The sequence below is a fragment of the Lissotriton helveticus genome, chromosome 4_1 (assembly GCF_964261635.1).
Source record: "Lissotriton helveticus chromosome 4_1, aLisHel1.1, whole genome shotgun sequence".
NCBI lineage: Eukaryota > Metazoa > Chordata > Amphibia > Caudata > Salamandridae > Lissotriton > Lissotriton helveticus.
In genome coordinates this window covers 1,544,008,041-1,544,017,081 of record NC_136063.1, presented here as the reverse complement: position 1 = coordinate 1,544,017,081, position 9,041 = coordinate 1,544,008,041, and positions in this window count along the sequence as shown.

Here is a 9,041-nt window from a genome sequence, read left to right as displayed (position 1 = left end):
TAAGGCAGGAATCAGGCTATTCGACTCTCCAGCCATGACAGAAACAGATACTATGTTCCAGATTATGCTTTCTGAGCTCCAGGATGGAGCTCACGGATTTTTGTTTAAGTTTGGAGATATTCTCTTCTTCAAAAAAGTTCGGTTAAAAGTCCTTAAGGATATGGCATATGTTTGGATTAGAATGAGAAGGGCGCTGAATATCCCATATTACTCTGCGATGGCCCCAATATGGGATTCACCGGGTTCGCCAGAATGGACTAAAGACTCTCTAGCATTGCCTCTACGGGCAGCAAACTTGAATGTATGGGGCCAGATAATTCCGGAAGGAGTTCTTTTGAGTTGGGAGGAGATCTTCACGCTTACAGACAATAACTTATCCAAGTTTAAATATTTACAAATTAAAAGTTGGGCTCAGGATAAGTTAGGTCAGATTGGTGTAAAGTCGGCTTTGGAAGAACTCTTATTGAATAAAGCAAGGACAATTAAAACATCGGTGCTCTATTGGACAATCTTAGAAGGAGAGGATGGGGATTTTTGCTTACCGGAACATCTTTGGAAAAATCTAGTGTCAGATGTCGACTTGCAGAATATATGGCAAGTATCCTTTGACTTACTTCACGTGACAGTCTCACCTGTCAATTTAAAGCGAAACCATCTCTTTTCCCTCCATAGAGTTTATTGGTCACCGGCCAGATTGGCCAAGTTTTCTAAAGGCCCTACCCCATGCTGTTCAAAGTGTAAGTTGGAGAAGGCGGACGACCTCCATATGTTTTTAACTTGCCCTAATTTAAGGATCTTTTGGGCCGAGGTTGAAGAAGGTATGAAAACACTCTTCAATTTTGATATACAGGTTAGTATAGCATCAGTTTTCTTTGGATTGTTTGACAATTATGAGGAACCCTCTCAAGATACTAACAAACTGTCTCTTTATTTAATAATTCTTGCTCGTAGAGAAATATGTAAACTTTGGGTGAGTGATAAATCACCTTTGTATATTGATTGGATTAGAGCAATCAGACCTACACTTAATTTAGATAAGGTAGTTTGGAAGAAAAGAAAGCATTTCTGGAACCCATGTATTAATTGGTTGGATAGGATGTGAACAACTACGTCCAATGATTATGCCTTTTTGCAGATGGAGTTACCCTAAGATCAGTTTATGGGCCTGGATACTCGGAAGAACTGAATTGAATGGACATTGTGCAGTTCTGTGTTGGACGCACTTGGGTATCTGCAGAAAGCGCATCCATAAAGATCGTCAGAGTTTAAGAAGGGGCCCCTCTGTATTTCTGCAGAGGGTGGTAGAAATCGATGACTCTGAGAATATCCTTATGGCATATGAGGACAAAAAATATATATATATCTTCACTACTGGGTTGAAAAATGGGTTTAAAGACTTAAAAGGTGGTACAGGTAACTGAGTTGAAAGACGAACTACCAAGAGCTCATGTGATACACACGCTGAGTCATCAACGTGATAGTGTTCACGTTGAAGGGAATTTATTGGTTGATGAAGCTGCAAAGCGGCAGAAGGTACTGCTGCCGTAGCTGCAATCACTCGTTCAAAAACGAGAATAGACAGACAGGTAATGGTAGCTGTCATTGCTTCACGCAAAAACAACCCAGCCTTACCAAAAGGTTTTCCACTCAAATACTCCTACAAGTTAGATGTAAACAATATTCTGTAGGCTCAGATTCCTGGAGTGGGGGATAGAGTAATATCAAACATGGATCGCAGTTTAGGTCTAATACTAACTGCACACGAGGGTCAAGGTTATGCACACGCAGGGATAACAGCAACAGTTTCTTTATTGAAACAATGCTATTGGTGGCCTGATTTAACAAACAAACAAAGAATTTTGTCTTAAAATGCGACATCTGTCAACAGATGAAGGGTTCCACCATAGCACGTCCAGCGCAGACACCTTAACTAATATCGGACAGATCACAAGCGTGTGTCTATCTGGACAACTGTGGCCCATTACATTCGGATGGGGCTTACAAGTATATCTTGGTGGCAGTGGATTCATGCTCGAGATTCCTATGGGTATTGCCTCAGCTGACGTCCAAACTGCTATCAAAGATTTGGGAGTCTTTATAGGGACATACGCAGTTGGCACATTACATTCTGACCGTCGCTCTGCGTTTAGCTCTCTGGCTTACAAGGAAGTCATGGAAGGTTTGGGTATAGCATTGTTGTACTCCTCTCTGTACCATCCCAAGGGAAATTCGGTTGTGGAGAGAAAAAAATGGGACTTAAAGCAGTTGCTAAAAGCAAGAGTATTAGGTTCAGGTGGTAGTTGGGTCAATCACTTATATGGGGTACAGCATGCCCTCAACAACATGCCAAGAAGTTCTTTTGGGGGGGTCATTCCTTATGAAGTCCTATTTGAGACGAAAATGTGGGTACCTGATCTCGATAGTGAAGGCACAGTGGCAGAAGAAAAAAGTTTGGAATCAATAAATGTTTGGCTGTTTTACAGGATCTGAATGAATCCAGAGCGCTACTAAGCAACATGCAGGTCAAGCGCACCGCCACTGGGGAAGTCAAATCAGTCATGGCAGGACCTGCCTGGATCCCAAAAGTCGGGGATATGGTCAGAGTAAAGTTTGAGGACAAAAAAGAATTTGGGCCATGTTACATTCTATTTTCCCCATGTTTTCCTCCCACCTATTCCATGTGACATTATTATGCAGAGAGATAATTACTGTTGGCAGCCCAGTTGCAACTGGAGCTGTTACAGAGTTGGAAGGAGTTTTGCTGTGCTTAACCTACAATAAATCAACTACTAATTCTACTGAAATCTGGATTTATTCTTACGAATTGGCGACAAAGGAAAAAGCCACTCTTGTCAAGGATCTTCAGCACAGGTACAGAGTGTCCTTGTGAACCCATAAAGAGAATTTACATTTCATAAGACTTTGGATACATTTCATGAAGAGATTAATATACTGGACAATACTACAATTTTAAATATATGAATTGATATATTCTTTAAATGCATCGTCATTCTTTACGGTTACGTACAACGCACAACGTCTCCGGCGGCCATCTTTGTTGTCAAGGTAACCAGTAAACAATTATCACGGTGCAACGCTACTGAAACGGAGTATATAACTCTTCTATTCTATCGAGCTTAAATTATTATTATATATTATGTAAATCCCGCAATATTTAATGTTCAGGCAATATTTACACCCAATATTTTCCTTCAACATTAGCACATCAAGGAAAACCACACCAATCTTCGAGTACTTCGAGAAAACCACACCAATTTTCGAGGGTCTAACGGAGGTACTTTATAAGGATATAAGAACTATTATTCTATAATAAGTTTATTAAGCAAGTTACATATTTGTTTAAAAAATAATATATATTTTTTTTTTTCAGTTTCATTTACAAAAATGGTATTAATGCTATTTGAAGCAAAATAACTTACCTGTTATACTGTAAATATTATAAGTTGTAACAATGCAATTCGATCCACCAGATAGGATTTTGCAACTGAAAGGTGACCCACCCATGCCCTGGTTAAGGTGGGGAGAAGAATGTGTAACTTATATGAAGGCCACTGACGGGGAACGCATGGGTGCTGAGAGGAAAGAATATATATTTTTACAGTTTTTAGGATCAGAAGGTCAGGTAATATTTAGGACATTACCACCAGGTGTCACACCTAATGATGGTAGTGGTGATAATGTTAATGTATACACTGAAGCATTGTTAAGAATGGAAAATAGATTTAAACCTGTAACAAGTATTGCGTTAAATAGATTCAAGTTTTACACCAGGGTGCAAAAAGATGAGGAATCATTTGTTGATTTCTTGACGGCTCTAAGATCATTATCCATTCATTGTAATTTCGGTACATTAACAGATAAATTGATAAAAGATCAAATCATAGTACATGTTAAAAAACAAAAAAATCCAAGAAAAACTATGGGTCATGAGTGATTCTAGTATAGCTGAATCTATCTCTGAAGCCAAAGCGTTTGAGCAGTCCGAAAAATGGATGGAAGTTGTAAAACAAAATTCTAAACAAAACGCAAACAATACCACTGCTGAAGAGGAAGTTTGTGTTCTTAAACCAAAGAATGATTGTCAACAAGCACGTTACATGCCCAATAAGAGATTTGATGGGAGCAAGGGTAATCACAATCAATTTCATAAATGATTTGACAACACTGGCAATTACATAGAATGTTATAGGTGTGGCAGCAAATCACATATTGCCTCATTTCCAGGTTGCCCAGCAATCAATAAGGAATGTAAGAATTGTGACAGGATGGACCATTTTAGTAGTGTATGTAGAGATGTCAAACGCAATGCCCCCCAAACGCGGGGTGCTGTATCTTATGTGGTGGACAGCAATGGGCAATCAGGTGATAACAGTTCAAATGCTGATAAAAGAGTTGTGGTATCTATAATTAAAAGTGTTCCATATGACATAATGAAATCCCCAATTTGCGAGTTTCAAGTGTTGGGGGTAAAACTCATGCTTATGGTAGATTCTGGTTCTCCATGGACTATCATCACACAGGAATACAGCCAGGGAAGTCTGAGTCATTTATTGCAATATGATACGTTGCAACCTCCTGACATAATAGCAGAAAGTTTTGACGGCACCAACATAGACATGGAAGGTTTTTGTATTTTGAGTTACATTTCAAAAATAGATGCGCTAAGATTAAACTATATATCACTCGGAAGGGTGTCAACGTTCTTGGAAGGCGTGATCAATGGAAACTGGGGTTAATGCTCAACCCAAGATCTAGTGAACCTGTATCTTTATGTGATGACAGTCTATACAACAACAAGATTGCAATGGTTAATACAGAGACCAATTTGGCTGTAAAGAAAGTGAACTAATTAGCAGGTTTGATAAAGTTTTCTGTGACAAATTAGGAAAACTTAAAAACTACTCACACAAGATTGTGTTAAAGGAAAATGTTACACCTGTCAAACAAAAAATAAGAGGTGTTCCAATTAATGTTAGAGAGGAACTTAAAGCAATGTTAAGAGAATTAGTAGAGGAAGGCATTATGGAAGAAATTAAATCTGCTGAATGGGTTTCTCAGATTGTTCTTGTGCGTAAACCCCACCTGAAATTGAGAGTGTGTGTGGACTTGAGGGCCCTTAATTCAAACATCATGATTGACTGTCACCCGTTACCTAATATCAATGAGGTAGTGTCCATGTTTGAAGGTGCCCAAATATTTTCCATATTGGATTTATGCTCATCGTACCACCAAATAAAATGAATGGATGAATCAAAGAAATATACAGCTTTTATACCACCTTTTGGCTTATACCAATATACCAGAATGCCTTTCGGATTGGCATCTGCAGCATCTGTATTCCAGAGAGTTATGTTTAAGCATGGGCGTAAAATCCGTTCCGCTCGCGGATTTTGCGGATTTTCGGTAAATTCGCAATCCGCGAACTCTCGCGAACTTACCGAAAATTCGTAAATCCGTGCGAAGCGGATTTTTTTGCTTGGTCGCACTTGCCAACTAGAATACTATACAATTTCGCGGGAGTAAACACTTGCGAAAACGTAGATGCGGCGGGCAGCGACAATCTCGCAATTGCGAGATTGCAAAATTTGCAATTTCGCACAAGAAATCCACCAGCAGGTAGCATAAACCTTGAAAATTATGATTTTTATCAGAATAACTCCTCAGGTTGACATTTGCCTGCACTTTTTTTTGCAAGGAGTCCATTTGGGGGGGGGGAAGGAAGTGCCCCACAGTCTCCAACTTCCTGTTCCTGTCCAGCAGGCTCCTCTCAGTGCTTTCTTCATGTGCTGGTCACTTTGATTTGGATCTTGACCTGGAAACACTCAGCAGGTGCAAAAGTTCAATCTTATCATTAGTAACCATTCCCTGTAGTGCCTGGAAGGATTACTTTTTGTGGATGCTGCTGGATATTTGGATTTTTGCAAAACTGAAAGCACTCAGCAGGTGCAAAAGTTCAATCTTATCATTAGTAACCATTCCCTGTTGTGCTTCCCGAGGGGCCCCTTCAGAGTTCAGTTGCCGACTTGCAACTATTCTATGACCCTGCTCTGACCCTCACAGCAGGCTCAGAGAAAGCAATTACAGATAAGGAAGCAGGTTCCAGCCAGGAAGTTCAAATTCAGTAACACATTAATCAGCCCCTAATTCATTTATGTCAGTTGAGGCAGGGCAGGTGTGCTTTTCCACCCATAATCTACAGTGAAGAACTAGAGGGTGGCATGGGTGAGCCAGAGGGTGGCATGGGTGAGACAGAGGGTGGCAGTGGTGAAACAGAGGGTGGCAGTGGTGAAACAGAGGGTGCTGTGATGAACCAGATGTAGAAACAACATGTTCGCGACCATTGCTACCCGAAAAGTAAGTTCGCGTTTGCGAACTGGTACAAAATCCTCGCGAACTGGCAGAAATCCTTGCGAACACAAAAAAAATTTTAAATCCGCAAATTCGCGAGAGTTCGCGGATTTTGCGGATTGCGAATCCGTAAATACGCAATTTCGCGGATTGCCAATTCGCAAAATCCGCCCATGCTTAGTTATGTTCCACATTTTCAGAGATGTAGATGACTATGTAGTTGACTATGTAAAATGTTTTCAGGATGACATTTTAATATTTTCAAGGAATGAAACTGAAATTGAACATATGTCACATCTTAATTAAGTGTGCAAGAGATTAATGGTCTCACCCTCAAGGCACATAAATGTAAATTATTTAAAAGTTCAGTCGAGTATTTGGGACACACTTTGTCTAGTGATGGAGTGGTCCCTAAAAAACAAATGTCCATGCCATAATCAAAACCCCTTCACGAGTGAACAAGGAACAATTACTATGATTTGCTGGCATGTGTGAATATTATAGCAAATTTGTGGAGGGTTTTGCCACCAAAATGTAGCCACTAAGACAGTTATTAAGACAAAATACTAAATTTGAGTGGACAAAAGGTCAACAAGAAGCATTTGAGAGTGTAAAAAAAGATATTGTGAATGTTCCAACGTTGAAACCATTTAAAATGAGAAAATAATGTGTCATTACTGTGGATGCCAGCTGATATGGCGTTGGGGGAGTACTTTACAAAGAGAGGGTAAAGAGGAGTGGAATGTGCCCTTTGCATCGTGCACCTTGAATGAGTGTGTACTGAAGTATGCTGTGATCAAATGAGAATTACTGCCTGCGTGTGGGCAGTTGAGCATTATAGGCTGTATGTGTGGAGCAGCAAATTTACCCTCAGGACTGATCACAAGCCCTTAGTTAGTATTCTTTCAACTGGGGAAGGTTGGAATTCCACTGCCAGAATTGCAAGGTTGACATCAAGATTACAGGAGTATAATTTTAGCATAGAGTACGTACCTGGGAAGAAGAATGTCTGTCGCGCTTACCATGTGATGGAAATAAAGTAAATATAATTAAGGATTGTGATTTTGTGGTTGCATTAGACGATATTGTTTCCAATCAGTTCAAGGAAATCACTGTAGACAAGTGGATTGATAGTGAGCAAAAGGATGACAGGTGGTGTGACTTAAAGAAATATATCAGTGAAGGATGGCCTAAAAATAACATGGTAAGACCGGATCTTTAATCATTTTTCAATATAGCTGAGGAATTAGAATTTCCTGTTTAAATAAGGGAAATGTGCTCCTCCCAAAGACAGACTGGATATCATACTTAATATTGCTCATAGGACAGATCCTGGTATTTAGTCTATGAAGCAGTTAATTAGAAGTTATTTTTGGTGGCAAGGAATGCACAGGTTAATCGAGAGTGTCAGGAATGTGTGTCGAGTGAGAGGATGTTAAAAGTACACGTTCCACCATTGAAAGTTGTCAAGTGGCCTGAAATACCGTGGCAAAAGGTAGCTTTTGACATATCTGGCCCATTTAATCAGTTACCTGAATCTTCACGTTTTGCTCTAGTCATTAAGTATGGGCGAATTCGCGTGAAAGCGTGCTCATGGTTCGCAAAATCCGTAAACTTTCGTGAGATTGTGGATTTTTTTATTTTTGCGAGTTCGCAGGTTTTTTTTCACCACGGCTACCGCGAAGTTACCCATGTGGACGTATATGGGCGCTGCCATCTTGTTTTCACTGGTCGCTTTGCGTATTTCCATTTCCGGGCGCTAGTTGCATGCTTGCGTTGTGCATTTCCTGTTGCGGGGCGCAATTGCGTGTTCACGTTCGCTTTTTTTCCGGGAAAATATCGCTCAAACTTACCCACGTGGTTGCAATGGGCGCGGTCATCTTTTTTTTCATTCATTGCTATGGTTCTGGGCATGCCTCTTCTATTCTGCTTTAATCTTTGTAATCCTTTGTTTGTTTGAACTTTTTAAAAATCTTTTTTACTCATTATCTATCCCCCAGCCGGCTCCCTTGCGGGCGTTTAAGGGGGGAGTCTGTAAGTCCCAGGGAGATCTTCAGCGCGGTACAGGTGGCCGCAGTGGTCTTCTTTGTGGAGCGCCACCTCCCAAAGACCATCGCAGCAGGCGGCAGGCCTGGTACCGGGTACGGCCTCCGGGAGCGTTGCCAGCTATGGGGTAAGGTGTGCCGGGCCATGTAACGGGAGTCAGTGGTCCGGCGCACCTACAACCAGGTGACGCACCGGTGGTCCGACATACTGGACCGGCAACAAGACCTGCTCAACCTGCTTGGCGTCGAGATCACTGGGCTTGGTGAGTCCTAGTAGCTATTTAATAACTACTTTGTTTTCTTCTGCTCTGTGTTATATTGCAAATACATGTTTTTTCTGAAGAGCAAGAATGCTGCTGATTACATTGCAGGTAGATTATGTTTCAAACGCTTCTGTGATTGCAGGTGCTTGCCTGCTTAGTCAGTGGTGGTGCTACAATACTTACTTGTTTTCAATTGTGTGCTCATTTGGCCTGAGTGATTATGTATGAGTGTACTTTACAGAACTGCGTAATGCTAGAGAGACTAGAGACTCAAGTCCAGTCCTTCCTTTGTACTCCTACCACTAAGAAGAGATAGTGGTGGTGGATTGATAGGTTGAGTATATTATGACTTGTTATTTAGTAG